This window comes from Oenanthe melanoleuca, unplaced genomic scaffold (assembly GCF_029582105.1).
Source record: "Oenanthe melanoleuca isolate GR-GAL-2019-014 unplaced genomic scaffold, OMel1.0 S001, whole genome shotgun sequence".
In the NCBI taxonomy this organism is placed as follows: Eukaryota; Metazoa; Chordata; class Aves; order Passeriformes; family Muscicapidae; genus Oenanthe; species Oenanthe melanoleuca.
Window position 1 is genome coordinate 6,539,763 of NW_026612650.1, and position 15,136 is coordinate 6,554,898.

The 15,136-nt window shown below is 46.3% G+C and overlaps 1 long non-coding RNA gene across 1 annotated transcript; it reads right to left on the reverse strand.

The window, feature by feature from the left end:
- Positions 1–4,223: 4,223 nt before the first annotated feature.
- LOC130266214 (uncharacterized) lies at positions 4,224–7,897 on the reverse strand. Its single transcript, XR_008842769.1, has 2 exons — positions 7,445–7,897; positions 4,224–4,555 (listed from the first exon to the last, which is right to left on the reverse strand). It is a non-coding gene; the product is annotated as an uncharacterized LOC130266214 (long non-coding RNA).
- Between the last annotated feature and the right edge of the window lie 7,239 nt (positions 7,898–15,136).

The following is a 15,136-nucleotide window of genomic DNA, read 5'->3' on the forward strand; positions in this document are numbered from 1 at the left end:
TTCTGGGCAATGAGAAGGGGCTGGAGAGGCTCTGCAGGACTGACAGGATGGGCTTTGGGGCCTGTGAGGAGAAGCTGAGGGTCCTGGGCTGCTGGACTTTCTAAAGAGGAGGCAAAGGGCTCATCCTGGAACTGCTTCAGTGGTGGTTTCAGAGAATCACAGAATCTAGCAGGGCTGGAAAAGACCTTGCACATCATCAAGTCCAACGTCTTCCCTGAAACCACATTGTCTCCCTGTGCCTCCTCTTCTCCAGGATAAACATCCCCAGCTCCCTCAGCCACTCCTCACAGGACTTGTGCTCCAGACCCCTCATCAGCCTTGCTGCCCTTCTCTGGACACGCTCCAGACCCTCCATGTCCTTCCTATACTGTCCAGAACTTTGCAGAGCACTTGAGGTGCTGCCAAACCAATTCTGAATACAGCAGAAGAATCACTGCCCTTGTCCTGATGGCCACACCATTCCAAATCCAGGCCAGGTGCCATTGGCCTTCTTGGCCACCTGGGCACACTGCTGGCTCATGTGCACCCTGCTGTGCCCCCAGGTCCTTTTCTACCTCTCCGCTGTCCAGACACTCTTTCTCTACCCTGTAGCACTGTGTGAGGTTGTTGTGGCCATAGTGCATCACTTGCTGTTGTTAAACCTCACTTTGTTGGATTTAGGCCTTGGATCCAGCCTGTCCAGGTGCCTCTGCAGAACCCTCCTACCCTCAGCAGATCCACACATGGTGTCACCAGTGTTCCTTTAAAGTCTCAGTGTAACAATGGTCTCAATGATTCCATGAGGTCTCACAATGTCACAATGTCTCTTTGGTTCCATGGAGCCTCTTAGAATAAAAAGTCTCTTGGTCCCCCAAGGCCCTGCAGTGTCACAGTGGATCCTTGTTTCCATGAGGTCTCACAGTGCAGCAATGCTCTCCTTGGTTACACAGTGTCACAATGGGTCTCTTGGTCCCAAGGGGCACCACAGTGTCAAACATGTTTCCTTCATTCCAGGAGTCCCTGAGGAGCAACACTGGTCCCTTGGTTCCATGGGCTCTGCAGTGCCACAATGGCCCATCATTCACACGAGGTCCTGCTCTGTCACAATGCTCTGCATGGTCCCACAAGGCCCTGCAGTGTCACTGTGGCCTCTTGGTTCCATGAGGGCTCTGAGTGCCACCATGAATTCCTTGGTGCTGCAGTGTCAAAATGGAGCCCTGGTTACACAAGATCCTGCAGTGTCACGACGGACTCTTGGTTCCATGGGGCACCACAGTGTCACAATTGTTCCCTTAGTTCCAAGAGTCCTTGCAATAGAACAAAGGCCCCTTGATTCCATTGTGCCCCAGGCTCTCACAAGGCTCTCCTTGGTTCTGCAGTGTCACAGTGGTTCCACGAGGACCCAGAGTGTCACCATGGACTCCTTGCTTCCATATATCCCCAGTGTCACAGTGGCCCCTTGGCTCTGTGTTGCCATGTCATACACAGTGTCACCATGGTCCTCTCAGTTCCACGAGGCCCTGCAGTGTCACAATGGCCCCTTGCTTCCCCAGGGCCCTGCAGTGTCACAATCATCACAGGATCACCCAGGCTGGAAAAGATCTTTTAGAGCATCAAGTCCAACCTGTGACCCAACAACACCTTGTCACCCAGACCATGGCACTCAGTGCCACATCCAGTCTTTCTATATCCACTCACCCACCTCCCTGGGCAGCCAATTCCAATGCCAAATCACCCTTTTTGTGAAGAATATTTCCTAATGTCAAGCCTAAATGTTTCCTTGTGCAGCTTAAGGCTGTGTCCTCTTGTCCTGTCACAGTTCCTTGAGAAAAGAGCCTGACCCTCACCTGGCTGCACCCTCCTGTCAGGGAGTTGTAGAGAGTGATGAGGTCTCCCCTGAGATTCCTCCAGGATAAACATCCCCAGCTCCCTCAGCCCCTCCTCACAGCACTTGAGTTTCAGACCCCTCAACAGTCTTGGTGCCCTTTTCTGGACACCCTCCAGCCTCTCCATGTCCTTCCTAAATTGGGGGGCCCAGAACTGGACACAGCACTTGAGGTGATGCCCAAACATTGCCAAGCACAGGGGAAGAATCACTGCCCTGGTCCTGCTGGCCACACCATTCCTGATCCATAGGGGTCCCAGGGGTGGAATGAGGGAAATGATGGGGAGGGAGGACAATGACAATACATGATTGATTGTCAGCCATGATGGGTCTTGATTGTCATCTCTATTCAGACTGCATTAAAAGGTTCTGGAGGTCAATATCTCTTGGGCATTTCTGATATCAATCTAGAAACAGGAAAAGAAAACAAAACAAAATGCATTTCTCTGGATTATTTTCAAGATAGTATATTGACTTGGAATACACTTGTGAAATATTTCTAAGTATTCATAGAGGAATTGAAAACGTAAATTATTCCCAGTGGCTTTTTTTGTTTTGGTGTTTTGAACAAATGTTTATGAGCTTTTGCCACAGAATTCCTGAACTGAAGAGCTCAAGAAATAAGAGGCCTCCAGAACAGTAAAATTCATCAGCATCCCCCAAGTTCCTGAGGATCCATCCTCATCAGAGCAGCAATGAACAGAAATGAGCACAGCTTTGTGGCTGCCCCAGCTTTGGGATGGACCCTGGGCCTGGAGCAGGAGCAGCTCTGCAGGGGCCCAAGGCCGGAGCTGTTGTGCTGGCCTGGGCAGATGGTGTAAGAGTCCATCTAAAAGCCTCTCTTTTGCTCTGCCCAACGACTCTCACCTGAGGCCTAAGAAGACCCCCTCAAACTGCAGTTCAAAGGCGCTGGCCAGGGATGGGAGGAACGCCAAGCCATTGTTCGCAGGTGGTGCCCATCGGACCAGGACTGGTTTCTCAGGAGATTGGTTTACGGATAGTCACGGTGCACTGAACTGTGTTTAGTCAACAAGGCTCCCACAGGTGCGAGAACAATGAACTGGTCAGAGATGGAGTGCCCTGTGTTTGTTTCATCGACAAGGACTCGCTTGGGCTTGTTGTGGGTTTGTTCCCCCCAAGGAACCCAAAGCGCCCATGAAAGTCCTCACCTGTTTGGCCAGTCGCCCGACGCCTTGGAAAAAGAGTATATTAGACACCCTCAAACTAAAGACCCCTGAGATCTCCCCGGACGGCAACGGACATCTATTGGCTGGTTCCACGAGGATCGTCTGCCCGTCTGGTAGCTATAATCCCAACCCCTTTTCTCTCTCTCTGTCTCTCTCTGTCTCTCTCTCTCTCTCTCTCTCCATCCCTCTATCGCATTTTGTTGGCACTAAATAAAAGTGCATCTTTTGCAAAAGTAAACTGGTTTTGTCCCCTGTTGTGTCTTTTGCACTTTGAGATCCCTAAAAGAACCTATCAGGACTCCGCATGTGGTGTGGACCCTGACATTTAATTGGCGTAGTCGGCAGGATTCCCTGATACTGGAGGAGTTGTGGGTTTTCTGTGCACTTTGTACCAGGGGAAGACCTGTGCCATTTCAGCCGCACCCAGCCTGTCAGTACCATAAGCACTGAACAGTGTTGGAAAGCAAGGGAGGTGGTATTGGGTTCTTCCCGCAATCTGCACACAGACCAGGTGGAGAATCAACTCCATTTCAGTTATCGGAGAATTTTTTGTAAAGGATCTCAACTGTGCAAAAGAGGGGACTCGTGTTTTTGTTGTATATGTGTTGTTAAGCTGCTTGTTGTAGTTGAGGAGAGAACCTCCCAGGCAGTTTTTGATCTCCTAACCCAGGCAGGGAAGAAAGGGGATTGTCCTCAGCTAAAAGCTGGGTGTTTTCTTGTTGGACCCCTAACCCAGGCAGGGAAGAAAGGGGTTGTCCTCAGCTAAAAGCTGGGTGTTTTCTTGTTGGACCCCTAACCCAGGCAGGGAAGAAAGGGGATTGTCCTCAGCTAAAGGCTGGGTGTTTTCTTGTTTTGGACCCCTAACCCAGGCAGGGAAGAAAGGGGATTGTCCTCAGCTAAAGGCTGGGTGTTTGTTTTGTTGTTGACTACTGGGGATTGCGAAGAGACAAGCTGTTTTGTAACTAAGGTATACCTCCCAAGTAGTGTGGTCTCTTCACCCGCTCCAGGGACGAGAAGGGAAACACAGTTTTAGCTGTGCTTTTTGTGTATTTTTAAGTGTGCCTCCCTGAGAGTGGTTTTAGTCCCTTAGTAAAAATGTCTGAAGAAGATAAAAATGCTTTTTATGCTTTGCTAGCTAAGTATAAAGCCAGACCCTCCCAAGGGGGAGAAGATTGGGCATACAATAACTGGTTTAATTTAGAAAATGTGATTGATAGGATACATTCTTTGGAGCATGAAACCAAATTTAAACTGGGCAAGAATAGTAAAACCATACTTTGCACAGTTCTAGGTGCTTGTCTCTCAGCAGCTGTGCAAGCTCGTTTCAGACGAGTGAGTGAAGAAAAGGCAGTTATAGACTCTTTGCAAGACTTTGTAGAAGCCTTGCAAAAACTATTAGAGCAGGAAACAAATCATGTAGAAACTTTACAAAACCAATTAGAGCAAGAAAGAAGCCACAACTATTTGTTGCAGCTCTCCCATGCCTCACAGCATGCAGATACACCTAAGGAAACAGAAGAAAAGGAAACATATCATATAAAGCAGATATACCCCCAAAAATAATTGGTACACATACAAAATTGTGGGCAAAATTGCTGCTCTAAATTGAGACCTCTAAATAAAACAGAATACAGGTACCTGAACGAAAAGAATTTTGACCCCCACATAACCTCCAAAGAAATACCATACACTGCTACTGAGTTGGCCAAATTAAAGAAAGAATACTCACGTCTCCCCCAAGAATCTGAGACTGAGTATGTTTTTAGAGTTTCACTCACTGGAGGTGATCAAATTAGATTAAGTGAACAAGAAGCCAGTGGATACTGGGGGCCTGGAGTATTCTTAACAACTGGAAATAATCGTGTTTTATGGTCTCTGACACAGCACGCAGCCTATTGGGCTGGGGGACTTAGCCCCCTAGAAAGAGGTGATCCTCTAGCCATAACTGGCACCCCAGACCAACTCTTAGAAAACATTCATAAAGCTGCCTGCTTGCAAATGATACATGAACGAAAATTGAACCCTGGCTATGAGTCACCAATGCAATTGCTGGTAAAGCCTGAAATTATGACACCTTTAATTAGGGGTCTCCCTGAATCTCTTAAACCAACAGCAATTCTTATTCAAAAGACAATAGCATCTATGGCCCCTGTAGACAGACTTGATAGATTTCTTGGGCGACGACGTTCAAGCAGTCAAACCAGTTCTACTGAAAGCCCTGGCTTTACGCCAACTGTGACTCCTGCCCAACCCTCAAGCACGGATACTGATCATAAAGTTTGGACATGGGGGGAAGTCGCAGAAGAATTGATTAATTATAACAGAAAATATGGGCCAATCAAACTTCCAGAAGATAGGCTTGACAAAACTAGAGGGGTCAGACATATTGCCTACCCTAATGAAAAGCAAGAAAGGGGAAAACCAGTCGACAAAAATCTTAATAGCCGACAGAAACTGTGGTACTTAGGACTTATAAGGGGAGTGCCACGAGAAGTAATGGATGGCTTGTCGTCCGAAAAATTAGCTAAAATAATTTCCAACTGGCGCTGCCCCAAACCTGTAGTACTAAATACATCCAACTTGCAACCCAGTGCACTCCCTTCACAAGCTTTCAGCAGCAAACCAAAAAAACAAGCCTTGGGCAATAAACCAAAACTTTCCCCTATACAAATACTAAACAATGAGGCATTGCAACCACAACTGGTGACAGGTAACGAATCACATGAAACACAGTCACTTCTTTCTCAGCCTCAGAAAAATAAAACAAACCAGCCCCAGTTAAACTAGAAACTCCGTCCCTAACTTGTGGGCGCAGGGATGGAGATTACCTGTTTTTAAGAAAGCTCACAAAAGACCCAATAACGGGTGACCTGTTGATCACTGCAATAGTTGGCCCCAAACGTGCACTAATAACTTTCATTGTTGACACCGGGGCTCAGATAAGTGCTTTAAAAAATCAAGATGCTCAAAAGTGTGGGGTTGTCCCTAGCAAAACACGATGCTGTGTCATAAATGCTCTAGGAACTGCAGAGCCTATGAGCATTACTTTAGTAAAACTCACATTGCCTGGGGATCACAGCCAAGTAGTTGTTCAAATGGTTATTGGAGATATCCCAGACAGTTTGCTAGGACTGGATGTACTCGCAGGAAAACAATGGGAAGACCCAGACGGTTTATTGTGGTCCTTTGGAGCTCCTCGCCTTAACATCAGACTGCTCCAAACCGCACCTTCCCTACCATTCAGTAAAATCACTTCTGTAAAACAACACCCTTTGCCCTCTGGAGCTAAGGAAGGCAATAAGCCAGTGATTCAAGAATTAAAAGAACAAGGAGTAATTATCAATACTCACAGTCCTTTTAATTCACCAATTTGGCCAGTGAAAAAGCCTAATGGAAAGTGGAGACTGACAATTGATTATCGCCGCCTGAATTCTAACACAGATCCCCTCACAGTGGCAGTTCCAAACTTAGCTGAATTAATAATATCAATTCAAGAAAAGGCTCATACCTTTATGGCTGTGATTGATGTAAAAGATATGTTTTTTATGATACCTATACAGCCAGAAAACAGGGATCGCTTTGCTTTCACATGGGAAGGACAACAATACACATTTACTAGGTTACCTCAAGGGTACCGACACTCTCCCACCTTAGCCCACCATGCCTTAGCCCAAGAGCTAGAAACCATACCCAAACCTGACACTGTAGGTGTATATCAATACATAGATGATGTATTGATAGGAGGAGAAGAAAAAGAAGAAGTGGGGGATGTGCAACAGAAAATAATTTCCCACCTAGAAAGCCTTGGTTTGCAGATTCCTTTAGAGAAAATACAGAAACCCTCACAGGAAGTCAAATTTTTGGGGATTTTCTGGAAGGGTGGAATGACATGTATTCCCCCTGACACTTTAACCTCCTTAGATCAGATTAAAATGCCTGAATCCAGAAAGGAACTCCAACAAGCTTTAGGATTATTAGTATTTTGGAGAAAACACATTCCAGACTTTTCAATTATTGCTAGGCCTCTTTATAACATGCTAAGAAAGGGGGTGAAATGGGACTGGAGCCCAGCCCAGGAGGAAGCACTACAATTATTGATTTTTGAAGCAACAGCCCATCAGGCTCTAGGCCCTATTCACCCAACAGATCCTTTCCAGGTAGAATGGGGTTTCGCTTCTTCAGGGTTGTCTGTACACATATGGCAGAGAGGGCCTGAAGGCCCAACAAGACCTGTTAGCTTTTACTCCCGTAGCTTTAAAGATGCTGAAAAAAGATACACAATCTGGGAGAAAGGATTGTTTGTTGTTAGCCTAGCTCTTATAGAAGTAGAAAAAATCACAAGACAACAGCCGATTGTATTGAGAGGTCCTTTTAAAGTAATTAAAACAGTTACCTCTGGGACCCCTCCTCCAGAAGGGGTTGCTCAGCGGGCCTCTGTGAGAAAATGGTATGCTCAAACAGAACACTACTGTCACATTTTCTCAATCACTGAAGGTGCTGTAAAAAATTTGTCAATACAAGAAACAGAAAACTTGAATAGCAACCAAGAAAAACCAGCTTCAGTAATCAAGGTAGCCCCTCCCTTCTCCCCTGAGCAGACAGCGAATGCTTGGTTTACTGATGCTTCAGCCAAAAGAGAAGGAAAGGTGTGGAAATATAAAGCTGTAGCCTTACACACTTCCTCTGGTGAGCAGATCATTACAGAAGGGGAAGGCAGTGCCCAAACTGGAGAGCTTATAGCTGTGTGGAGTGTTTTCCAAAAGGAAAAGCAAAATACTTCCCTTGTTTATATTTACACTGATTCTTATGCTGTTTTTAAAGGATGTACAGAGTGGTTGACCTTTTGGCAACAAGACATTTTACAAATTGCAAGTCAGGGAAATTTTGCCGTGGGGTGGATAGGCTCTCACCAGACAGAAGGGAATCCAGCAGGAGAATGGAATAACAGAGCTGATGAATTAGCAAGATTGAGCCCCCTGAAAAGGGAAGAAATTATTGAAGACTGGGAACGGTTGCTGGAGTGGTTACATATAAGAGACAGCACACAGGTGCAAAAGATTTGTATAAAGAAGCTCATGCTCGAGGTTGGCCTGTTACCAGAGAAATGTGTAAAACTTGTGTATCAGCCTGTGAGCAGTGTTGCAAACGGCTGGAGAGACACCCTTTAGAGGATGACCCTTTACACTTGAGAGGAGGAAAAGGCTTATGGGATGCATGGCAGATAGATTATATTGGTCACTTTAAGAGATCAGGAGGAAAACACTTTGTGTTAGTGGGAGTTGAAATAATGTCAGGGTTAGTACAAGCCGAAGCCTTCAAAAGGGCTACAGGAGAAAATACTGTTAAAGCATTGCAGATATGGTTTGGGACCTTCCCAAAACCACAAGAAATTCAATCTGATAATGGGTCCCACTTTACTGCTAAAGTAGTGCAAGATTGGGCACAAAGTGAAGGAATAAAATGGGTTTTTCACACCCCTTACTACCCTCAAGCCAACGGAATCGTAGAAAGGACCAATGGTCTCCTGAAACAGCTTCTAAAACCACAGGAAGGAAACTGGGATGGACAGTTGCCTAAAGCCGTTCAAGGTGTAAATGAAAGATGGGAGGTGAATGGGTGCCCGAAAATCAATGCTTTTTGCCCCAAAGCCCCAACCAGAATTCCTTCATCAAAAGGACCTGATAGTCCTAAAAATACAGCTCATTATCCTGGACAACCTGTCTTAGTAGACCTCCCTATGGTAGGAGAGGTACCACTTGTGCTGAAAACTCCTTTGAATAAATTTGCATGGGTAGCATCCGATGCTGTGGGAAAACAGCACCGGATAAATACCCGTTGGATTATTCCATCATTTTAACACCCTGCCACTAGATGGCAGTTTTTACTGTGTTTATAATTGCAGGTGAACTCCGAGGGACACTTCAAATGACATGAAAGCCAGATAACATGTTAACATTAATAATACTCCTCCACATCCTACCATACCTACATGGCCAAAGCCCAGCTGAATGGCCATGGACCCAAGCTACCATCAGGTACACCAGTGCTCAAGGATCCTACCCTGGAGGTCGTCGCCCAAACCTAGCGACCGTAGTGTTGCATGACTCAGAGGTATACCATCAAAATGAGTGGGGCTGGGACCGAAAGGACTGGGTCCGGATGCTAACCGGGACAATTGGTGAAAAAATTGAGGTAGGATGCAGAAAGGTAGAAGGAGCTTCCCATGAGAAAGCCACATCCATTGCAGTTACTGGAAACCTTTTAGAACCAAACATAACAAGTAGTTTGCACCTCAACATTACAAAGTCTCTTTGTCCCACTACAGCTTGGGGATGCAAACAGCAAACCCCTTTTTTGTTGTGCTGTCGGCAGGATATTGTTGGTAATTACACCCTAGACCCCAGCACCAACAATGTCGAAATCACTAAACTTTGTAAGCATGAACCTACCGACTGCTGGTACAATTTTACCTTAACCAAACCAACCTATGTGACCTGTAATTGGCAAAATGACCCAACAGATCCGTCAGGCTTACAAGGTTTGACTTACAAGTTCAAAATAAATGCTGTAGCAAAACCTGTGTTAACCGCAGTAATCATACACCCTGATATGCAGTTTCCCCTAGTGCTGGATAGCAAAAATAAAGTTTTTCCTCCATTTACACTAATACAAGGCTCTAATATTGCCATCCGATGTGAGTTAATTGTTGGATCTCTTGTTGAACCCATACACAGCTCTGGTATAGGACCTCATGGCCGTGTTTTACACTGTGAGACTCAAAATCAGAATTGTTGGTTGAACCTAACTGATGTGCAATTCTCTCACAAGGTGATATGTGGTGAAAACAATACTAAATACTGGGGAGAATTGGGTATCAACGTTGAAATGCCTACAACATCCACTACCCAACCACCGGTTGTGCTGAAGCCAAAGATTTTTGAAATTGGGCCTTACATAATTAAAAAAACTGGACAACAAATATAGTTTAATCCGGCATGGTCCCTTAAACAAGTTAAATTATTAATGCAGAACAACGTTTCGGAAATTCAGCCAAAGTGTTCACCATTTTTACAAACTTCGTTTCAGGGGTGGACCACCTGGCTGTGGAAACGGACTCCTTCCAAAAAACGCACGGCAAGAGACATAACCGGTGTTGTGGGAACAGGATTGGGAATTCTAAATAGCATTGATTCAGAGGTATTAATGAACAAATTAGTTGTCTCCACCAGAGACCTGACCAAATTGAAACAACCTCTGCAGTCCTCTTTGACAGCCCTGGGGATGCAACAGTGGTTGTTATCAAATATTTTACCAGATTGGGAAAAGGCAAATGTAAATGATCACAAATTGATAATTGACACTCTTGGTGCTGCTCAAAACAACATCTCCCTAGCCCTCAGCTGTGTCCAGGCGCAGCTTTGGATGCAAACAGTTGTTGCCTCAATTATAAGGGAAGGGGAAGAAGGTATTTTCCCTACTGAAATCCGAACAATAATTTGGGACAATGCTAATGATTTTGAAAGGAAGTTTCAGTCCTGGTGGAACTTGGTAAATTTTACCTATAACCCCAGTACAAATACAGCCACAGCCTTTGTGCTGACAATACACAATGCTTCAGTGCATTTGATATACCCCATCATTGCATTAGGATTGAATCATGATGGAACTATTCTCTATCCTTTCGAGCATAGAGAATGGGCCCGTCAAATTGGTAAGAAATGGCAAACTGTTAATTTGGAATCTTGTGTTGTTCGGGAGCAACAGGGTTTCATTTGTGAAAGCAATGCCATTGTGGCCCAAGACATCTGTTTAGACACAGAGCAAAATATCTGTCATTTTGAAATACATCTCGATGAGACTTCTGCAACAGTGCTGGTGTACATAGGTAATGGATGTGTGTGTGTAAGAACTGCTTGTAACTTAGTGTTTGTAGAAAACGCAGCAGTAAATGTAAAGAATCATTCAAATCTTTGTGTTTGTAATTTCACCACAATTATGGGCTGTGACTTTTCCTATGCTGTCCCAGTTATGTCTTATCACCTTTTACAATCCAATTTTACACTGATTCACCACTTAGCACCTGCTCCCATTGGGATGAACCTCACCCTGGTCAAACAATTGTTGCTTCACCAGGACTTAATTGGAATTTTAGAAAAGATCAAGAAAAGTGGACAAAAGACCCTAGTGACTGTTCATCATGATGTGAAAGAGATACATCGGGTTTTGGAAAGGGTAACAAGAGATGCTGAACCCAGGTGGTGGGACACTCTTTTTGGGTGGTCACCTACTGCTACCGGCATCCTAAACAAAGTGTGTCACCCCATTGTTGTGCTTTTGATTTTAGTCTTGATCGGTTTTGTTTTGTCAGCCATTCTATACATCCTGAATTGGAGAATAGTAAAACGGTTGACACAATTAGCATCAACAATGGAAGCACATAATCGGATCACTACTCCATCTGCTAAAGATACCCCTAAAGTTATTGACACCAGACGAATAACACGAGCAGTAAAAGTTAGGTCTTTAACAGCAAACTGATTAGAATTGCTTGTTGTTTGTTGTGATTGGTACTATTAGTTTAAATAATGTAAAGTTTTTTTTTATGGTTTAGAAAAATCAATTGCTTTAATCAATTCTATTAAACATATTATAATCAATATTGATTTGCTTTAATATTATTTGAAAGTTATTTTATTGATTAATTTGCTTTAATAATTGTTTGAAAGTTATTTTATTGATTTGTTTTAATTTTGATTGTTCGAAAGTTTTCAACTAATATGATTGTGATTTGTTTGAAAAATTGTTTTTCAATTTGTCATGATTGTGATTTGTTTAAAAAATTGTTTTTTAATTTGTTGTGAAAATTGTTTTTCAATCAATTTGTTGTGATTATTTTGCTCTATCATCTTTGTGTTTATTTCTTTCCTTTTCCTTTCCTCTTTCCTCTCTCTCTCTGATCCCTAATTTTTCTGTCCCTACTTTCCGGGATATGCTACCAATGACGGGTCATGAAGATGCTACAACGTCACAACATCACACTGCTGGAGCTCCTCAGCGACGCTCGTTGGTCACGGGGTGGTGTAAGAGTCCATCTAAGAGCCTCTCGTTTGCTCTGCCCAATGACCCTCGCCTAAGAACTAAGAAGACCCCCTCAAACTGCAGTTTAAAGGCGCTGGCCAGGGATGGGAGGAACGCCAAGCCATTGTTCGCAGGTGGTGCCCATCGGACCAGGACTGGTTTCTCAGGAGACTGGTTTACGGATAGTCACGGTGCACTGAACTGTGTTTAGTCGACAAGGCTCCCACAGGTGCGAGAACAATGAACTGGTCAGAGATGGAGCGCCCTGTGTTTGTTTCATCGACAAGGACTCACTTGGGCTTGTTGTGGGTTTGTTCCCCCCACGGAACCCAAAGAGTCCATGAAAGTCCTCACCTGTTTGGCCAGTCGCCCGACGCCTTGGAAAAAGAGTATAATAGACACCCTCAAACTAAAGACCCCTGAGATCTCCCCGGACGGCAACGGACATCTGTTGGCTGGTTCCACAAGGATCGTCTGCCCGTCTGGTAGCTATAATCCCAACCCCTTTTCTCTCTCTCTGTCTCTCATTCTCTCTCTCCGTTCCTCTGTCGCATTTTGTTGGCACTAAATAAAAGTGCATCTTTTGCAAAAGTAAACTGGTTTTGTCCCCTGTTGTGTCTTTTGCGCTTTGAGATCCCTAAAAGAACCTATCAGGACTCCGCATGTGGTGTGGACCCTGACAGATGGGATGGCAGCAGGGGCTGCAGAGCTCTCAGGAGCTCAGGAGAGGGGAGCAGGGCACACAGGGAGCCTCCTTTTGCCTTGGCCAAGCACCTTCCTAATGACCATCCCAAAAGTATACACCCACTGACCACACCCCACTCACCACACCCCACTGACCACGACCACTGACCAGAACCACCGACCACACCCAAGGAACACACCCATTGCCAAGACACCAATGCCCACACCCCGATTGACCACACCCCGCTGAATTTTCCCACTCACCACATCCACAGCCCACACCCACTGAGTACACCCAATAACCACTCTGTACTGCTCACACCCACTGACCACCCCCATTGACTGCAGCAATTGATTCTACCCCAAAGACCTCTCAAACTGACCGAACCCCCGCTGAGCACACCCCCACTGACCTTAACCACTGACCACACCCCAACTAAAACCAAACTGACCACATACACTGACCACAAACACTGACCCCACCCCCACTTGCTATAACCCATGACCACACCCCAGTGACCTCCCAACTGACCATACACGTACTGACCACACCCAATGACCACACCCCCTGACTACACACCAATGACCACCTCAATGACAATCCCACTGACCACACCCCACTGACCACACGAATGACCATACCCCCAACCCCCTAAGTGACCACCACCACCCAACTGCCCAACTGACCACACTCACCACACCCACTGATCACACACCACTGCCCACAGCCATTGCCCACAACCAGGGGCCACACCCACTGACCAAATCCAGTGACCACCCCAATGACCATGCCCACTGACTGCACCCACTTACCACAGCAATGGCCACTCCACTGACCACACCACTGAGCACACTAACTGACCACAACCCTGTTACTCACCAACTGTCCACATCCACTGACTGCAACCCACTGACCGCACCCAATGACCATCCCCAATGACCACACCAACTGACCAACGCCGTTGCCCAGACACCAATGCCCACACCCACTGACAGTACCCACTGACAAAACACAATGACCACCTCCACTGACCAAACCACAAGGACCTGGCTAATGACCACACCCACTGACCACACCCTTGTCCCACACACCACTGACTGCACCCCATTTGTTGCGTTTGATGTTGTTTAGGGTGACAGCAAGTAAGAAGCAGGAAGGGCCTTTGCAGGGGCTTCACAGAGATATTTATTTCAGCCACACGTGTGCACCGTCCATGGTTCAGAGAACAAAGGCCACGTACTTTGTAAGGGTCCATGTTAAATACATGGAATGAACAGGCGGGGAAGAGCATCAGAGACCAATTACCAGAGGCCATGGGGGTGTCACAAGGGTGGGGTTGGAGCAAAGGGCCAAGAGGGAAACAGGTGGGAGTGACCGAAAGGCTGACAGACAGGGAGAGGGCACAGAGCTGACCCAGGGAAAAGAACAGGAGCTGCTTTCCCTGACTGTGAATGCCTTTCTTGGTCTCCACACCCACTGACCACACTCACTGACCACTCTGCCACTGACTGCACCCAATGACCCCATTTACTGACCACCACCCATGACCACACCAAGTGACCACCCAACTGACCACACCTACTTACCACCCCTCAGCAACCTCCCAACTGTCCATGTCCACTGACCACAGCTACTTATCACATGCCACTGCCCACACCACTGCCCACACCTACTGACAACAGACTGACCACACCGCCACTGACCACAACCACTGACCACCCAAACTCACCAAACACACTGACCACAACCACTGACCACACCTCAACTGCCCACACCCACACACAACTCCCACTGACCATACCACAAGGACCATCCACAGTCAGCATCCACTAACCACCCAAACTGAACACACTGACCACCCCAATTGACCACACCCACTGACCACTCTCCACTGCTCACACCACTGACCACTCTCCACTGCTCACACCCACTGACTGCACCCCACTCATCCCCCAAATGACCATACCTCCACTGAGCATACCCACTGAACACATCCAGTGACCTCATCCACTGACCACACCGAATGACCACCCAACTGAGCACCCCTCCATTGACCACAACCACTGACCACACCTTCTGCCCACACCCACTTCCCACATCCACTGACCGCACTCCACTGACCAAACCTACTGGCCACACCACTGCCCACATTCCCCTGCCCACCCAACTTACCACATTCACTTCCCAAGGGCCAGGGGACAAGGTCCAGCAGCTCTGCTGGTTCTGCAGAGCCACAACAGCCCCTGGTTCCATGAGTTTCTGTACTGCCAGCAGCAGTTCCTTGGTTCCAGTGATGCCCTGCTGGGTCACAATGGATGTTTG